This window comes from Copadichromis virginalis, linkage group LG11 (genome assembly GCF_057382275.1).
Source record: "Copadichromis virginalis isolate Kocher_CV1m ecotype Utaka linkage group LG11, C_Virginalis_male_GT1.1, whole genome shotgun sequence".
In the NCBI taxonomy this organism is placed as follows: Eukaryota; Metazoa; Chordata; class Actinopteri; order Cichliformes; family Cichlidae; genus Copadichromis; species Copadichromis virginalis.
This window is the reverse complement of record NC_140628.1, coordinates 32,002,787-32,018,950: the sequence shown is the minus strand read 5'-3', so window position 1 is coordinate 32,018,950 and position 16,164 is coordinate 32,002,787.

Here is a 16,164-nt window from a genome sequence, read left to right as displayed (position 1 = left end):
ATTGCATGGTCTGACTTTGGTCCATTCCTTAACAGACACCTGAACGAAACCAGCAAACCATGAAAACTTCTGGTTTTATAGAAGTGATCACACTTGCTGATCAAGTATACTTGCTTAGCAGGTTAGCTGATACTTATCTCTTTCAAAAGGCGTTAAAAGAGTCCTATTAAAACCTTTTTTTCTCCCCTCCACCACAGGACTGTATAGCTCAGAAAGAAAGATAAAGGAGAACTACTTCAATGGTGCCAGCAAGTTTCTGTGACCGTGCCAAGTTTTACTTTTTTTCCTTTTCTTAACATGAAAGTCATGTTTAGCTAGTGTTATAATACACTGACAGAGATCAGTGTGCACTGCAGAATAATTAACAAGTGCACCGTGAACTAAAAAGTACTTCACATTCAGCTCCATATGATAATTTTTACAGAATAGTTCAACCGCTCAGCCTTACCAGGACACAGAGAAAGCCTTTAACACAGTCAAAACCATAACAAAAGAACATTTTCTGTGTCGGTGTGAATCCGGCCCGTCTGTGAATGAGCTCCTGATTGGACTCTGTTCTGCAGAGTGTGCCGTGGAGAGCTAAGCCGTGTGGGTAATAAGTGGTTATCAAACAGCCATTATACTAGAAGTAATTTCAGCCCAGCGTCATCAAGCTTTAATATGAAAATGCTGCTTAAAGAAATCACAGCCAACCACCAGTAACGACTCATTAATCACCCATCAGCCTCAGTGTTCTCCAACAAGGATGATCTCCATTTAAAATAACATTCACAACGATTTTTTTTTCTTAAAAAACAAACAAACCCAAAAACGTTTGTTGGCAGGAGTGGGCGCCAATTTACATTCAAATTTTAGATGAATGTTGTGTTTTATTCAATGGAGAGTTAAATATTACTTTAAATTCCAGTTTTCTATTCATATTTATTTTTCTTGGCGAGGTAAAAGTCTTTCAGTTTTGCTTCTCCACTTGACCTTTGCAAAGTTTCAACTCATACCTCAGAAAAAAACAAAATGAAATGCAATGACCTCAGTGTGGAGTACAGAAAAAGGACAATCTTAAAACTTTTAAACAAACGCAAATCAATAGTCATCAAATAGTTAAGATCGCCAATCTATTGATGCGTGCTTCTGAATATGAAATATTCTTCACTTCTCATATCTACTGCTTCCTCCAGCCGGCACCAATAAAGGGCCAGTACGTCTTTTTCAACCACATTTGCTGAACAGTCATCACGAATGTTAAGCAGGATGGTGCACACGATAACGTTAGGCGGAGCTTCCCAGAGGACTGGAGACTGCAACGGCTTTATATTGATGTTAATGATTTCTGACAGGCCTGAATTTATTGGTTTAAAGTCTGAAGGACTTTCAAACTTCATGATAAATTACCACTTGTTCTGGTTTTATATTACATCTATAAAGAAACAGAAACTCTTCTATTTAATATTTGATTGTTATGAACTGAGCATCTCTGGTGGGACATTGTGATGATCATTTAGTTAAAGTACCAATAAAAAGAAAAAAGACGCTCAGATGAGCTTAGAGCATTTCATTTCCAATTTTCATTCGAGCTGCAGTTCTGGTTTTCAATTTCAAAAACTGTGTCAACATTTAATTAAATCATTTCCAAGCCAATTTAATTTAAGGCCTCGCACTAGAGACATCTGTACAGCTCTGGGAACATGTCTACTCTAACAGAAGGTCTTATTTATAAAACTGATGATCAATATTGACTTGAGTAGAACCCATGTACAAGTTACTTAGAAAACCTTATTTTGAAATGGAAACGATCTTATCTCCTAGAAAAGTCATCTTCGCACTCTTGCAGTTTCCACTGCGAGACTGAAAGCTTTATGAACAATGTGATAGGAATGATAAACCACATAGAAATGAGCAGAAAAAGGTCTGTCTTCCCATTTTTTTATTCATGGACTCCACTAGAGTAGTTCTGCGTGACTTACAAGTCAAAATAATCCCTGTATAGGTCAAACAAGGACTCAGTTCCCCCAGTTTGTGAAACAAGTTGCTTAACAAACTTTCTTCTGATTGGCTGTCCCTGAGAAGAGCATGTGAGCGGGGTTTGTTTTGCTCAAAACTCAAGCTGTATGCCTGAGATGGCAGCAACTCAATGCATTTATGCATGTAGACATGGTCAAAGCATCAGTCAGAGTGGGGTAAAAAAAAAAGCAATTTAAATGACTGAGTGAGGCATGGTTGTTGGAGCTAGACTAGCTGATCTGAGTATATTTAGAAACTGCTCACCTACTGGAATTTTCCCCCCCATACAACCATCTCTACAGTTTTCAGGTAATGGACCAAAACGCAGAAAATATCCAGTTTTTCAAATGTGAGAGGAGAATGGTCAGACTGTTTTGAGTGGAGGAAGGAAGAAAAAAAAAAAAGCTTCATCCTGTTTAAAGGGGTTTTTCCTTCCCACTGTTGCCAAGGCCTCAAAGGGTTTTAGATTGTTAGTTTTCCATTTAACTTTGTAGACTCCTCACTCTGCAGTAGGTGCCTTGAGATTACTGTTGTTGTGAATTGGCGCTACACAAATGAAACTGAAATCACCAGATTCATTTATTCAACATGTTTTGCATCAAGAGTTCAGGCTGCTGGTGTTTGTGTAGTGGTCTGGTGGACCCTTCACTATCACACTTTGAGCCCTTCAAAATAAATTTTTTTTATATATATATATATATATATATATATATATAAATAAGGAAAAGTAGGTCTCCTTATATATATTTTTAATACAAAACTTTATGAAGACTTCCACCATGAGGCGGCAGTATTTTACCAAAACGTATCCACCTCAACCAACATTAACTTCTTCGGTGTACTTGTGAAGTTTTCGTGTTGCCATCTTGAAACTAATTCCTAAACTTCTGACTAATCTGATGTTTCTGTGTTCAAGATTTTAGAAAGTGTCTCATTTGTGCTTTTCTACTTATCAAAATAGGTCAGCTAATCTTTGCTGCCATTGTATTCATGTTGAGCTAACACTAGCTTCAGTAAGGTTGCTTTGCCTCATGTTAGACTCATTGGATGCTATACTAAAAATGTACATTTAAACGTGCAAGAGGTGACTGGCAGAAAAATGAGTATTGGGGTGTGCGTGTGTCTGCGTGTGTGTGTGTCTGGGGTTGGGTCATAACTCATTATTTGTACATCAAGTTAGAGCTTGAGCTAAATAATTTGCTGCCTAGCTTCAATTACCTCGACCATCACCGTGATCTTGTCTTTCTGAATCTTTGCTTTACTGTTTTGGTCCCTAATTATGCATAAAACCTCATTTGTGCCGGGAAGGGAAACAAGAAACACAGATCACAGCTCTGTAAGATTTCTGGCCCAAGTTTGTGTTTTTTTTTATTTAATGCTCAGCATCATTCCCAATAAACACAAGCATACTGTTTGGAAGGATTAATGTAGGAATATTTTTGTAAATGAGGTCTTTGAAGATTTAATTCCTCAGAGGTATTTAAATTAAATACTGTAATCATGCTGCTCATGCTGCCATTTTACCCAAAGCTTCAAATTCTCCCTTTGTGGCGCTTTGTTTAGTTAACAGTTACACAGATATTAAAGTGTAGCACCATTTTAATTCATTTGAGGAATACTGAGTAAGCAAAAAGCAGGAAAAGCAGACAAAACTACAGTGTTTCAGCGATTATTGTCAAATAACAGAAACAAAAATCCTCAAAATGGCCATAAAAAAAACCAAATCACACTATCACCATGAATAAAGTCAATATGATGATTTCTTTCATCATCTCAAGCTGCGTCCATAAACAGGCAAGATACCTGCAAATTAGTGCTCAGTAACAAACTAATCAAATGCAATTATTTCCCCTCTCAAAACTGATGCACAGACTTATTGGATGGTATGGAATCACACAGCAGACCATATCATTTGTCTGACAATCCATTAAAAATGCTCCAAATGGCACAAACAGCATGAAAACAGTGTAGAGGTCCAGTTCAGTTACTCCAATTAGCAGAGGTGACGCCAGCAGTGATTGGCTAGAGTCCAGAAACCTGCCAATCAAAGCAGCCACACTGCGAACTCCACTGTCCAGGTGTATGAGTAAGAAAATATCAGCTCCCTATACAGTGGTTACGAAGGGAGGAAACTATCATTACAGGCCTAATATGCATTGGACCTGGCTTTTTTTATGCCCCAAGGTTGGTCATTTTAACCAGGAAGTCTCTGGGGATGGATTTGCTTTTGGAGTCAGCCTCGAGCAGCCACTGAGTGCAGTTTTTGGCTCTTTTGCTCCATTTTTCAGTTTTAGGGGGTTTTCACTTGGTCAGATCAGACCCATCTCTGAAGCCTTCATTTTGATTTCAACAACATGCCTGTGAACTTATCTTCCGCAGCTGTGATGCTATCACTGTACAAGATTTTTAAGGTGCTATAATGTCTCAGAATATCATCATCTACAATGACCCTTAAGAAAGGAAAACAAATTGGATATTTGCTGCAGAGGTGCAAAAAAGGAGGGCAGATAATGATGAAGCAAATTTCCAGATGCATTATTTATTATAACCACTGTGTTCAAAAATGGCAAGGTTGAGAAATGTGTCCAGTTTCAGACTCCATCCAGTGTTAAGTGAATCGTTACTGGCAGAGCCCGGGGCCTCAGTCTGACCTGGAGTTATATCACCCAGCACCAGTGTAACACAGGATTGATATCTCTTTAAAAATAACCATCATGATTACTGCTATTACACTCCATTATCAGCTTACTAATAGTAACTGCTTGCTTTGATTACTTGTCACTCACAGGGACGCTGCAGACAGTGCAGTCTTTAAGGCAGACCTAGGCTCAGTGTAAGGTGATCAACTCTCTCATGACTTTCATCTGGAGAGAAATAAATATCACACCGCGAGGGATCATCCGAGGGTGCAGTGTTTGTCTCGTAGATGAGGTGAGAGGAAGAGAGAGAAACCAGACACTCGTGTCTGCCTTCAGTCTGATACTCATCCATCACCTCTTCTTTAAATAATCCTACTCACACAATGTTAAATTAGCTCTTTCTCTTCAGAACTTTCAAAAATAAAAAGCACCTTTATGGCCTCATGCAGCTCTCCTCACTGTTAGAGGAGTTTGTAAAACAATATTTCTATTTTGTGGAAAGTTTATACTCCACCACATCTCTGTAGTGCATCCCAGCTGTCCGAAAGTTTTAGATACTTCATGTACAAAGACATGCTTAAAAAAAACCAAAACATAGTGTTGGTTATCATTGTATATATGGTATTAAAAACGGTGTGCTAATGCACCTGCTATCATTTGATAGCTACAGCAACCAGGAAACATGGGCAACACACGGGCACAGCTGGGCCTACTGTATTTATATGATCACTTTTAAAAGATGGCTCTGAAGCAAGAAGGTGTTTTCTTCTTTAATACCTCGACTCCTCGGTCCTCATGCCAATCAATTTTTTTACCACCACTAGCTGTCCAGTTTCCTCAGATTCTTTAAGTTCACACGACACATCATGCTGCAGCAAATTAGCCAATAATTGCCAATCAAGCCTTGTTTTCCCACTCATGCTTATGCTTTCAGAGTAATGAAATGATAAAAAAATTACTGTTTGTATTAGGGATGTATAAATATTGGTAAGATATTAATGTTCCCTTTCTGTTCCTTATTTTATTTTATTTTAAATCAGAGTCTGGGCTCATATAGAGTTTAAAATGCTTTAGATGTGACTTGGAGAGTGTCAGGAAAAAAAGAAAGAAAAAAGTCACAACCAAAGATCTGAATAAGTAATAGAGTGGACCACTTGGGCGGGGTTCTTGATTTTCATATACTTTGTACATTAATGCTGTCATTTCAGAAACCTGTTTAGTCTCTGGACACTAAATAGTTAAAAAAAAAAAATCAGAATCCCGTCACAAGTGCAGCTCATATGAAATCTTAGATAAATATCAAATATGCCCCTATAACCTCCTTGTGCCATTTCTTTTATGCATGGTGGACATTCTAAAATCTTCCTGTGTCTGTATTTATGGTTTTAAATCATTTTTAATGCAAAGCAGGAGTTCTGGCACAATTTTTCCAGGACTTTATGTCACACTTGGATTGGTTTAGAAGAGAGACACTGCATGAAACTGTAGCTGGCACTGAAAGCTACCAGCTGTTAATCTACACAGAGATAAAATAGCAGGAAGGTAATAGGAGATAGTATTCAGATAACCTGGCTACAAACCAATTGCAAAAAAAAAAAAATCTCTGACAGCAGCAGGTTTGTTCATATCCTGTGTGAACCATAGTTCCCTACAAAACAATATATTACAGAAAATTACAATAAAATCTGTCTATAAGCCAAAATTGTTTAAAACACATGAAACGGTGTAGTAGCCACTGACAAATTCAGAGCATGAGACTGCCATTTAAAAAAATGTTGCAATGGCACATAAAAAAAAAGAAGAAATGACAGGTGGCACAATGTGGCACTTAAGAAAATGTTAAACCCCATCCTGTCCATTTGAAACTTTTCTTCATCCACACAACACACAAAACAGCCCCAACAGGTGGTAACACAAAACAGCCACCTTACCTTAGGCCAGGTTAATGCTGCTTTCACATGAGCAAGCTAATCCATGAAGGAGAATCCATGGCAGGTGTCATTTAACTGCAGTAATTGTTTAACTGGCGCCAGGCCTGGTGACGTAGAGCTTTGTTGAACAGGTGAGTGGACTGAGGCTTCTGCCAGCTCTGCTTTGCGATCACACTCCACGATGTGACCTTAAAATCCACCTTTTCAATGCTGCCGCTGTCGATTTCTGCATTTTATTGCGTTAAATCTGTCGTGTAGTATATCATATACTGTCTATAGTCAAGCCGTCTACAGCCCCCTGTGGTGGCCCGTGTAAACGCAAGTGAAACGAACGTTGCATTCAATGCAGCACGTAAATTGGGGAACGAGTAGCAGAGCGTTTTTGATCATTTACATCACAGTTTTTTTTTATGACTTTTAACTTGTAATGTAACTTTCTTCAGAGGCTGAACTGCATGAAATGAATCAAGAAAAATGTGAAATTTAAAAAATCTTTCACTTTTTCCACATCAGTGTAATCTGCTTTTGTAAATTACAGATGCACGGCAGGCTCAGCGCTTTGATTCAGACAGCTGCAAAAGTGACAGTTGTTCAAACTTCTGCCTCAGAAAAAATGAGCAGTTTGGACAACCACTCTGACATGATCCATTAATAATGACTTGCTGCAGAGTGCTCTCCAGGTGCAAAGTACAGTCCAAAATTATGCCCTCTTTCTCTGTAATTTTCACTCTTTGCAAAGGCATCCAATGGACCATAATGGACACTTTGGCAGACAGGCTCTGGCACCCCTGCTGCATGAGCATTGGATTCCTTTTGATCCTCAGTTTAATCATGTTTTAGATGAGATATGAATATGACCATGTTTGATTCTAAAAATATCTTGTGTCTCATCCTTGGCTCTACCTTTCACATAGTGCATGTCATTTCTATACAGAGGTCCAGGTGCCATTTAATATAATAATGTTGGTTCTGATAAAATAATTATTTTTTGCTACATTATATATCTTACGGTGCATAGTTTACATAAAGAATGTATTGGTGTAGTATTTTTGAGTGTGCACATCAGTAAAAATCATTGTCATGGTGATTAAAGTTGGGCAGGTTCCTTTTTCAGAAACAGTCAGAGCATTTTCTGTCACCTTTTGCTGTTTCATTTTCATTTTTGTACGTAAAGTGTGCTTGATGCACAAACATGCTTTTCATGCAGGGCTTTGTGAAAATTTAAATACTGGAATACCTTCAATTTTGTTTAGTGCAGTTCTAGCAACACTGAGTTCTTATAATTTTCACATTATGCACATTTTATTTTACTGTAGTGAGTACTTTATTCTAAGAAATCAACAACTAAATTATACTTAAATCTATTAAATGTGAATTATTAACTTTTTTATTTTTAAATAATGTAAATAGTATTACTTAAACACAGATAAGGTTTATCATTTTTAAAAACCTAAACTCTTAAGGGTATTTAATAGGAATGTAATCCAAAAAAGAGCATTATACTCATGAGTATACAAAACTGAAATCAGGGGACTAATGCTTGAAAACATGCTCACTTATTCCTGATATTATGGCAGTTGCATATTGTCAGCAGATTAAATGTGCGACCCTTTCTTTTTTCGGACAGCAGGGAAGAGAGTATAAATTAATATTATGGGAGTTAATGTCCGGCTCATGTGTCCTAAAAACAACACCTTTGATAAACAGTTTTATTACTTTCTCACGTCATATGACACACAAATATTGTAGCCACTACAAAGAATGTTTCAGTAATGCTGTCTAACAGCAGCTAACAGAGGCTAACAGCAGCTAACAGTAGCAAAAACTGCAGCAATTAAAGACAGAAAATTTCAGAATATTCTCAACAACTCACCTCAGTATCGCTGCAATCGAGCACATGTTAGCGTCACTGACTCATTGACTCGTACTGAACTCTTTTCTCAGTTTTACAGCCTCCTTCAGAGTAAAAAGAAAAGGACACCGACTTAGGTAAACAGAGTGATAGCTTACACTCAATACAGATAAACATCAGCCAGAGTTGTGTATCCTACAGAAGCCACCATAACTAGACTTATGCTCAAATTGGGAGGAGTAAGAAAACAGTACTCAGTTGATTGTAATCTGCAACTTACTCACATCTAGTGATGATATTTTACACACTACTTTTGACTTTTTTCTGCTGATCAAACTTTTTCATATAGATAAAACATTTTTCTTTGAGTAATCTCATCCTGTGCTTTACTTTTCAGCTGTGTGCCATCTCCATTAACATATTACACATCCAGCAGTGGCAGTGCTGAAAACATCTGATAACTTTGACTGTATTTAATAAATATTAAACACCTGAACTCCTTGTTATGGTACTTCTGAGATTTGCTTTGATAAAGAAGTTGTGTTTGACAGATATTTTAACATATCATAATTTATTCATTATTCCTTCACACACTTACATCTCCTATAGCATAATGGGATTAAAGACTTTTTTAACTGTATGAAGCCTGCAAACTACGTTCCTTTAAAATTTAACATAAAGCTGCTGATTGGCTCCTGCTGTGGCTTTAGTTTATATGAAGACTGTAAAACAGACAACCCTAATAAGAAAGCTTTGAAAAGGATATTCTACATGTTCAATATTTGAAATATCATCAGTATATCCATGCCTTTTTTAATCACTTATCTAATATGGGTAACAGAGTGCTGGTGCCTATCACAGCCAATTTAGGAAGAGAGGTGAGGTACACCCTGGACAATCACAGTCACATCACTGGGCTAACACAGAGGGAGAAATAATCAGTCCCACACTAAAATAATATCAGATATATAGGTCTTTACAGTGTACAGGGAATTTAAAATGCCTGTTGTGAAATAGCATTGCATAAATAAAAATGAACTGAAACTAGCTGGCAAGACAACTCTTTAATTTACACTCAGAAGAGCAATGGAAACTGTGGAAAGCTACAGTTTTGGCTGAATAATCTGCTGACTGACTCCTGCCCCACTGTTTTCACATGATCCTTTCATAGTTTGTAAAGGCAGTCGACAGAAGCAGTGACAGCGATGGATGGCCCGTGAGGATAAATCAGATCAGTAATTTTAAATGCTTTATCTAACTGGAACCAAATTTGGACTAAGTGTACAAACTGAGGCCACAAATAAGAACTGTGCTATAGTTAAACATTAAAAAACTAAAAAGTCTGCATACAAATCGCTAAAACTAAAGGACGGAAACATGTCAGGCATTGTTAGATCATTATAACTTATAAACAGCTTGTTGTTACTGTCACAATTTGTGAGAGGACTCCTGAAATCAGGAATCTCGGCAAGTTACACTTAAAAGCCACTGCCAACTGTGATTTAGACGTCGAACAATCAATCTTTACTTTTAAGCACAGGCCACCTCCAGAGCTGAGAGATGAAGTCTGTGCAAAGTGACAACAACTGCAGTTCCTCTATCGGCCACTAGAGGAAAGCCCCAAAAGGGAGTCTATCATAATAGGCTCTTATGTTAAAATGTCCAACTGTACAGCATTAAAAGGTTAAGCAAAAAGTCAAATGTGTTTTGACTTCTATGGATTACAACTCTGCCTGGGGTGATTACTTTTCACAGCTCATTCAGTGGGTAATTGCATCAGGGGTGTGGACCGACAGGCATCCAAACAGACATCTGGAGTCAATCAGCTTCTGCTAGGCTTCATCCACGACCGTCAGTCATTAAACTGTATGATGTGTGTGCTGCTGGGAGCCTTTCAGTGCAATTTTGAATGTATTATCTGACTTATACTACAGCACACTGTATAGTAAACACCATCCAGGATCTAGTGAGTTAAAAACTAGCATTTTATTAGTCTGTCAGCTACTCAGCTGATTAAACTCTGCTGCACTGATGCAATTTGTGAATGCAGCTTGTCAACCGAGGCAGTGGCCAAATATGGTGTCCAAAGCCAGTAGGTGACATCACAATGGCTGTGGCCATTTTTATGTTACCCATGCTTTTAAATTAGACTAAAAGTAACAAGAGTGTCCACACGTTACCGGTTTGTTTCCAGTACTGACCCACAGAAATATATTTATTTTTAGATTACCGCATGACATTTGTACTAAACACTATAGTTATAAGGCATTTTACATACATATTGATGTAATATTTCTACAGTATCTACTGAATAATCTATAAATTTAACGTCAAATTTCATCTGACTACGTTAAAGTATTATAGTGTAATTAAAATTTCATACCAATTTACTTAGTCTATAGTGTTTATATGTTGGTATAAGAGCTAATTTATAGGGGTTAACACAATGAAGCTACTTTGGGTGCTCCTTTATACACAAGGTGTCGCCACGGTGACTCCAGATGTTTTGTTTGGCAGATTTTTTTTAACCCCTTCCTGACAAAACCACTAATGGAAAAAGCGTGTAAAAATTAATAAATACGAGTCATAGAATATGAGATAAATGTGTCTTCAGCTCTTTTTTCTGACTTCTTTTGGGCACTTTTACTGTGCCCTTTAGTCTCCAGGAGTGTATAGGGTGTTTGATTTCTCCGTGCAGCTTTTGATCTTAATCAGGAACTCAGTTAACCACAGTACACTTAGTTCGAGCTGTTTACGTTTCTTTGGTTTTCCTGTTTGTCATGGCTGTGAAGACAAGCTTTTATTTCTTACTGCTGGGATTTTCATACCAAGTTTTCTTTAATAACTACATAACTAAAAAAAAAAAAAAAAAAAAGGACACACTCAACAGTAACACACTTTTAAAGATGAAATCAACCTCAGTTGCATTTGTTAGTGCAAAAATCACGTTTAATAATCATGAAATCTATTTTCACAAGATGACCCTCTTATTTTTTCCCAGAAAGAGGTCAAATAAAGACAACACAGGACAATATTTGAATTTTAACCATTACATCATTTATATAAGAGATACTAAAGCAATTCTTAAAGAATTAGTATGAAGATGATATGCCGGGTTACATTCTGATTTAAGCCCTTTTTAGAGAATTAAGATTACCCGCAAAACTAGGAAATAAAACCAACAATGAAATCAAACAGCAACAGAAAACATTTGTACAACAAAACCTAAATCACAAGAAGCAATGAGATCTTTTTCAGCTGTCCCAAGTTGGCTCCTAAGGAAAATGTGTGAATCTCAAGATCTGCAGCTCTTCTCCGATTCACTTGTGGATATTATCCCACATCTGAAAACATCACCACCCTCAACCAAGTGGTTCATACTGTGAGCGACATGAGGTGAACTGAGCAGCATTCAACCACCATGTGTTAGTTTACTGGCTGAATATAAAAATTACTGGCCCATATTTTCAAAATAAAAACATTCACTTTTCTCCTATTTATATCTTTATAGCCTTAGTATTTTACCTCTGGACTCAAAGACTGTCTTTCTGTCACATTTGGCGCTTAAGTTTGGACATGTGTAGAGAGTGAGTCCACACTATCCTGATAGACCCGTATGTGTCAGACTCACAGCAAATTGTCCAAAAAAAATAAAATAAATAAAAAGTAGATTTTGAGCTTTAACTATCCCTGCAGCGTTGTGGCTGGCTCAGCTGTTCTTACAGCCACTGAAAGATGAAATGTGTGCTGGAAAAAGCCGAGAAAAATCATGATAATGAATCAATTTTCTGCACAGCTTCCAGCTGCAAATCCATGCTACTAACAAGAACAAATACTAGATGTTAGGTTTAGATTATTTACAGCCTCCGGTGACTTTTCCACTGCTTCCATTTCACGACCTATAAACACAACATAAAGGTCACATGCTTGAGATAATGTTAGAGTTTTGAATACAAGCGCATCGCCTGAATGCAGCAGAGGAGTGATCAGCTTTAAAAAAAAAAGTCACAAGTAACACACATTATATTCACTCTTTCAGTTGAAGGTTTTATTTTTATTTTATTTATTTGTTATTAACGTGCCCTTCCTGCATTAGTTTCACTATTGGGCCATTTAAGAAAAAGAAAAAAAAATCCTCTAAAAATCAAAACAATTACATGTGTGATTTGTTTACATGTGACATTTTCTTAATCAATGCTTGGAGAAGTAATCAGAACCCCTCAATCTACAATCAACACAAACAGTGCCAACTGTCAGACATGTTGCTCACAGTGTGAACACACAAACAGCTGGACACTGTAATTTACAGCACAAAAGTTCTGGCCAAATGGAAAAGTGGGAAAAAAAAAAAAAAAAGGCAGTTAAGTGTAACATTCTCAATCAGCCAAGATTTAGATGATGTTTTTTTATGTTCATGGTTCACTCTGCAGCAGGATCACACTGTACAGACAATCTTGTGGGGGGAGTAATGACTCATCGGGTTTTTGTACGTCTGCATCAGACTGTGTCATTTCTCTTGGTCAATATGTTTGGGAGGTTGGGAGGTGAAAAAAAAAAAATCTAATTTGGCTGGAGTTTGATTCAATTTTAGTCAAACTGTGGAATGAGACATTTAAAAACAAATACATATTGCAATCCTTAGTTTTGTACTGTATACTAGAAGTTTTACTACCAAGAAATCAGCATTGTGACCCGTTTAAGTGCATATAACCCCCCCAAAAACACAGGAACTAGGTGTCTTTGAACCGTGCATTTAATATTTGCCAGCTGCTGTTGCCTGTCCTGAGGAGCAGGATCTCTTAAAACACACGTGGCTGCATGGCGGCCATCAAAACGTTCCCATCTGTTTTTTAACCGTATTACAAAGCTGCAGATGCTGATGACATGTGACAGACAGGACGAAGAGGAGGGCTGAGCACAAAGAGACTTGAGACAGCGTCATTTCAGAAACTTATGAGAACTGTACAACAAAAACATTACAACCCAAACAACCCAAATCTGTACAAATGTACAAAAATCAACAGGCTTAAAACAACATGAGGATTCATTTGAAAATGTCCAGTCGCTGTGGATCTGACAGTATATGGTAACAACCTGGATCAGAGTCCATGTGCCGACTTTGTTGAGTGCAATCCACAGCAAACCTGAGGCCGGACTTTGTGCTTCTGGATTCGACTGTGACGTCATCGTCTCTCCGTGAGCACCACCGCCACAGTGAGTATAAAGGACAGCTGGTTAGTGATCATTAACATGGTCATTTCTCTTATCGCTATAACATTACCAGAAAGTTTAACCTATAAGATCATAACAAGAAAATGATCCCTTTCTTCTTCCTGTTCTGCTGGTTTACTGAGATGCTTAATGCTGCACTGTTACCGTATATCTGTGTAGAAAGAAAGTCAAAATGAAGGAAATCATCTGTAGACACTCACAGAGGTGTTGGACATAAAGGTTCGGCTTTTGTTAGAAGCAACGCAAACTTGTTTTCCCAATCCCGTTTGATCTCAGATAAAAGCAAAATCACTTCTGTGGTTTCGGTTTCTAGTCCTGACTGCAGTGTGCTCATGTACATCTTATCCCATGCCTTTTGTTTTAAACAAACACCTGTGAGTTTCATTCCAAAAAACCTGATGCAGTTAATGTGCTCTATTTAACAAGAAGAAAACTTCCAAAATACAAGTTCACACTTTCACCCGTCTGTGAAAATGAAGTTTCACGTGAGTGAGAGTCTGCTTGGATGGAGCTGGGTGTGACAGGCTGTCCCGTAGGAGGTGTTTTGACTTTTTCAGTCAGCCGATCAAACAGATGCACTTTAGTGAAATCAATGCAGCAGTCCACGCTGACTTTATGGTGACCTTTACACTCTGTAGCTCATTTAAAACAAACAAAAAAAGTCTCATCCAAGCTGCTGATGTCCTGCTTTCACACTTCGATAGGTTCATACAATATGTTAAGATTACTCGTTCAGTCGAGTTGTCAATAGGTAAAATGCCTGGCATTCTAATGCATTCCTGGCAGATGACATGACTGTCATGTACTGCATGTCTTGCGTTTCTAGTGTGACTGAAAAAAATTCGCGTCAATATTCCAGAGTTTCAAAATCTTTTCTTAAGAATACTGTAAACGCCCGTCAATGTGACGCGTGATGCGTCAATCTGATAAAAATGTTGGATTTTCTAAGCAGACATGCAGTGACGCAGGGAAACAGGACAGACGAGAATCCTAACTCAGTCTTGGTTTAGATGCTACAAGTGCACTTTTACAAATAGTGACAATCCTGAGACCTCCAACAGCACAGAATGAGCCAGCAGAGAAGCAGACTGACGAGTATCTGAGTACAAGCTTGGGTCATAAATACCGAGAAATTAATGATCCTGCGGAGTTCAGAGTCAACTTTGAGTGCTGTTTATTTGAAAATGTTGGTCTGAGGAATGAAACTCTTCACAGGACTCACCGAGAACAGAAACTCGCACTGAAACTGATAACATGAACATCTGGTAAGCGAACTGAACCTGAGTTCTCTGCAGGCTGTAGAAGGTAGTCAATTCCCCAAAGGAGTATTTTTTTTCAGTTCCTTGTTCAGTACCCAATCACATGACTTAATTCACACACACACTGTGTCACATGATCTACAAGCTGTGGTTTCCATGGAGAAGTGATGGTACTGAAAAAGGAAGCAAGTACACAAGGAAGGAAGGAAGGAAAGAAAGATGGACAGACTGTTATGGTCGCTTGTGTTGGCAGAGTTCAAAAGAGGTGTGTTTGTTTTATGACACAGTATTTCCCTCCGACGTAAAAGAGCAGCACAGTAAAGGGCAAGTGACAGGAAGACAACATGCCGATTTCCTGATGTTCATTCCAGAAAACCTGCTAAGCTGCTGAGCAGGTAGGAATTTCACAACCTATGGTTCACACACAGTTGTGCAAGAAAAGAAAAACACACACCAGGCCCTAAAACTTCCTTATTACTGCATTTCATTTCATTCAGTCATTCACTGGAGGCATTAGCTGAGTGTTAAACAATCGTATTGCAAACAGAATCCAAACTACTGCTTGCTGCTACCTCTCTGTGAGGTATTACATTAATCGGATCCGTTTGTATAACACAAAGATAAAAATAACCTACAGCTAACAAAACCCAACCAGGTGCAAAAAACTTCAATTCTTTGTCTTTACCCACTCTAGCAACTTCATGTTTTACCAATTTTTGTCTTTTGTTATAATGTGACATTAAAGTTATAGCAAAGACTTAACAGCCCCACAAGAATATTTTGCAACTTGGTTTAGCAGATTTTATTTTTGCAGTCTGTTTGAAGGAACACCACGATCCATGACTGATTTGGTAGCTGATAACACCATGACCTTATTTTAAAAGTTCAGTCCCAAAGGCCTTCTAATCTCACGTTACTCAAGACGCTATTTTGGCCATCTTGGCATTGTGTTGGACTTGGAGGTCATTACTTTGCTTGAGTTCTTGGATTCTAGCACCACTGCCCTGTACTCCATCTGACAACTGGAGATCTTCTGCTGCAAACCCTAGAACTACGGTTGTTTGAAGCTGTAATGCTTTTTGTGTCTCAAACTCTGAGCTCAGCTGCAGAGCAGAACAGGGCCTAGCAGCTAAAGAGGATGAAAGACTCATTGGAGATGCAGGTGAGTGTAACGCTCAATTACTTATGTATCACAGGGTACTTGCTGATTAAAATATTTCAAAAAGGGCCCTTTATGAAGGGTATTGTTTATC